The sequence below is a fragment of the Mus pahari genome, chromosome 12, assembly GCF_900095145.1.
Source record: "Mus pahari chromosome 12, PAHARI_EIJ_v1.1, whole genome shotgun sequence".
Taxonomy (NCBI): Eukaryota; Metazoa; Chordata; class Mammalia; order Rodentia; family Muridae; genus Mus; species Mus pahari.
In genome coordinates this window covers 46,326,122-46,330,668 of record NC_034601.1, presented here as the reverse complement: position 1 = coordinate 46,330,668, position 4,547 = coordinate 46,326,122, and the positions used below count along the sequence as shown (strand labels likewise).

At 39.7% G+C, this 4,547-nt stretch overlaps 1 protein-coding gene across 3 annotated transcripts in view; it reads left to right on the top strand.

Moving 5' to 3' along the window:
* The window catches only part of Alcam (activated leukocyte cell adhesion molecule), a 195,249-nt gene that overhangs the window by 115,717 nt on the left and 74,985 nt on the right, over nucleotides 1-4,547 (top strand). The window lies entirely within an intron of this gene.

Below are 4,547 nucleotides of genomic sequence, written 5' to 3'. Positions count from 1 at the left end.
CTGTCCTGGAACTCACTTTGTAGACCAAGCTGGCCTCGAACTCAGAAATCCACCTGCCTCTGCCTCCCAAGTGCTGAGATTAAAGGCGTGCGCCACCACGCCCGGCACTGTTAATCTCTTATAGTGCTTGATTTAAAAGTAAATTTTATCATCATTATATGTGTGTGTGGATATGTACATGGGTGTGTGTGTGTGTTTGTGTGTGTGTGTGTGTGTGTGTGTGTGTAAGTGATTTGGTATCAACTGAAGATCTATGCATCCCGTAAGAATTAAATACACCTTCAGATGAGGAGCCCTTTAAAAAATATCAAGGCAATATAGGGCATTGCAAGCAAGAAATACTAATGAAAAAAATATATGACTAAGAGCTGAAAGATTCATTTTCTTGACTGTACTGACTTCAATACATAAGATTTTCTAGTTTTCTACATCTTTAATTATACAGTGAGCAACCTACATTAAATAGACTCTAAGTCATGTCTCACTTGAATGTGCAATGATTAATTTCCAAACCCTTATGAAAGCACGATAATAAAAATATTTAATAAAGCCAGCATTTTCTTATCTACCACCCTCACCCATTCCAGGCACAGCCAAGAGTCCTTGGGAAACACAAATGTCTGAGTAGCCAAAATAAATGCTAATGTTCGTGAACCAAGCCTTGTTCTAAGGAAGCTCCAGGGGCCTCTCACTAGGCGTTTGTTTACTCTTTAAATAGCCTCTCTTTTATGTTTGATTATATTGTTTTCAAAGGCCTGGCACTTTAGTGGCAAATTGGAAAGGGACTATGAGGGAACAGACTGGAGAGATATATGGAAAAGTGCTTTGTAGGCTCGGAACTGCTGTGCAGATGTTAGTGGCTGGCATTAGTCGGAGTAACTGACACCTGGCAGGAACTATGAGAGAAAAGATCAGCAAATCAGGTCAGAAACATCACACTAATTCTAAACTCCTGTTTGGGTGGACTGCTCAGAACATCCGTGAATAGGTTTACTCACTTTAGCCCAGTACACACTGGTAGAAATGATAGAGTTATCATGATAAAGCTCCTTCCCAGCCCACATAATATTGGTTGAAGAGATGATGCACTTGGAAATATCCTCATTGTCATGTAGTTTGACTTGATGTCAGGAAAGCATGTAACCAGAAGCCTGTCCAAACTGCCCTTAAAGAACTAAAATGCAAGTTCTGACACAAAAGGTTGGGCTAAATCATACTTTGGATATTATATCTACATAGTCTTGAATATTTAAATATTCCATGTAGTTTTGAAGTGTGAAGTGAATTTTCCATTGTCCCCAGTGAAAGCTATTTAGATAATAATTCATCTTATTACATTTGAGACCCAGTGGGCTTCTGCTCGTGTCAGGGTTGTCTCCAACGTGCTTTTACCCTCAGAAGCCAATCTGAAAGTTAAAAGCTAAAATTAAAAGTACAAAAGTTAAAAGTCATAGCCACAAATGCTTGTCAACAGACACACAGTCAGGGCCAGTGAGCTGTCTCAGCAGATAAGTGTTCTTGCTGCCAAGCTTGATGACCTAAGTTTGCCCCGTAAGACCCATATGGTAGAAGAGTAGAACTGAATTCTGCTAGTTGAACTATCACACAATAGTACTCAGCAGACACACAAACACACTAAAAATAAATAAACAAAATGAAATATATACTCTATTTTGCCTATTAATTTATATATTTATTTTCAAGTATTTATGTGTATAACACACACACACACACACACACACACACACACACATACACACACATTAAATACAGCCAGTCCAAAATTCAAGCCAAAGTGATTTAAGTGGCATTACTAAGCTGTAAATAGGAAACTCCTATGGTAAATTAAGTCTGACATACTGTACTCTTTAAGCATTTGTCCATCAAGTTACGAAAGCAATGAAGTTGCAGATCTCAACAAAATTGACCCTTTACTTTCTTCATAGTAGGGAGTGTGAATCCAAGAATATTTAGGCTTTCTGTTCTGTTAACCAAAAGTTAGCTGTGTTGCAAGAAAGCAAGTATTTAATGATAAGCCCTTGATTGTTTGATCTCTTATGCTGGTGTTCCTTCAACTGTAGGCTGACAAGTGATATTTCCTGTTGTGTTGCTTAAAAGATTTATTTATTTCTGATTTTGGTGTGTTCAGGTTTTGTCTGCATGTATGTATGTGGTGTGTGTGTGTGTGTGTGTGTGTGTGTGTGTGTGTGTGTGTTCATGCTTGTGCATGCCTGCCACCTATTGAAGCCAGCAGAGGGTATTGGATCCAGGAACTAAAGTTCCGGACAGTTGGGAGCCACCACGAAAGCACTGAGACTGGAACCCTGGTCTACTGAAAGGGCAGCAAGTGCTTCTAATCGCTGAACTATCATTAAAACACCTATGGTTGATTTTAAATAAAGATATTTTATCTGTTATTCAACCTCAGTGGCAGACATTTCAAAAAGGAATACACACACACACACACACACACACACACACACGATTGTCAGAGGCTGCTGTTTTGGGCACTTGATGCTATGCTTTGGAAAATCACTTCTCAAAGACAGGGCATCTGAGGAGAAAATACAAAAGTGACTGAAGGGTGAATAGAAGAAAGGCCATCAGTCAGGCAGCTGCAGGTTAGACAGATGGATTGACTTCCAGGCAGACCAGAGCACAGTTTGCTCAATTACTCTTTTGTACAGCTTGGACAGAGACACCAGAACAGACTAGACTGCTAAGCCTCAATTGCCAGGAACATTCCAAAGACATCGTTAAAGATATGAAAGTAAATCGTTCTATGCTCTCCATACAGGAAATGCACACTACATCATGTTATGCTTGTAGATTTCTAGCAAGTGAAGCTGGCAACAGTTGTCATTGGCAACTCTCTTGGTCATATGACACCTTGAACTGGTACAGATGCCACACCATTGCGAGGTCTTTATACTTGACACCAGAGACTTGCAGTGTCCTCCATTGAAACAGAAGTGTTTTCAAAACACTCTGGAAAAAATAACTATAAATTAAAAGTAAAAATTCTAAGACTTTTGGTCCATTTCAATTTTAGTCCCTTGGTCTAAAGCGCCAACTAGTAAACACACAACTCAAATAAAACAGAGAGGGAATTATTTAAATTCTCCTTTTTAGTTTTTCTATTTCCATAATCTGAAGCACACAATAAACAGGGCTTGAAGGTGTTAAAGCACTTTACATTAACAATTTTCATTTAGAAACCCAGGCACCTAACATTGCCTGTGTTAATATTAGCTTTGGACTGTTCTGCGTATTTAGTCTCAAGCCTCTCCAAAGAGCTAACACAAAAGTCCGCATTCCTATTTGCCTAGCGAGTGTGTGATTTCACACACTGTGTATGATACACTCCCACAGAGGCTATGTATTAGCTGTTCTTCAAGTGAGCAGTGTACTTAGCTATGTTGGGAAATGTGAACTTTGTAGCTTGAGAAGTCAGCAGACGTACTGAAACTCTTATCGATTTTACTTTGGAAACATTCATCTTGTCTCTTTATTTACTATGTCTACCTTTATTTATCCCAACTGCCCTATTTCTTCACAATTGTATAAGAAATTGAAGTTTCAGGCAGGGTTCTCTAAGTCTTGGGATCTCTAACTCCAGCTGTGTTTGGTCCCCATTGCTAGTAACAATAATTATCTATGGCAAAAACCTTTGAACATAACTTCCATTCTCAAAATCACTCATACTTCCCTTTCTTACCTCCACATTCATTGTGGGATAAAAATCTAAATTCTTTAAGCTTTGCTTTAACCACTTTCCAGATATCTTTTCCTGATTTCTCTCAGCTGTGTTTTCATCCTTGCTTCTACCTGGACCCAACTCTCAGCCAACACTGGCTGCACACATGAGAACGGGTGCTCCCAGTTCATTGAGTTTCATCCAGATTTCTTCCACCCTACTGAGTTTTCATCTGTGAGGACTCAATACAAATGATCCTTTCAGGGCAATGCCTCTGCATCCTATCCATCAGTCCCTCATCTGTTCCTACAATGCTGGGCACACTGCTTCTTTTACCCTAATAAATACAAGACAGGCAGATGCGGTGGCTAGCAAATAGTGAGGACATGGTACCTGACAATTACTTCTTAGCAAAACGTAATGCATAGTATTTGTTACATTAGTGACAACACTGTGGGATTGATACCATCATTGCCCTTAATTTTATAGCCAGACAATATAAGTACACACTGGTTAAAAAACTCCTAGAAATTGTCTGACTTGTGAGGAAGAAAGCTTGGTACAGGCCCACACCATTCTCGTCACATGGACCATGCTTCTGCTGCTAGTGGAGTTGATTTGTGTTGCTGTAGAGAGTGTGTTCGGCTACTTTCTTTCAGGTCCTCTCCACCTCTCAACCCACCCAACTTTTTTTTTGAATTTATTTATTATTATTTTCTTTATTTACATTTCAAATGCTATCCCAAAAGTTCCCTATACCCCACCCCCGCCCCTGCTCCCCTACCCACCCACTCCCACTACTTGGCCCTGGCCTTCCCCTGTGCTGGGTAATATAAAGTTTGCAAGACCA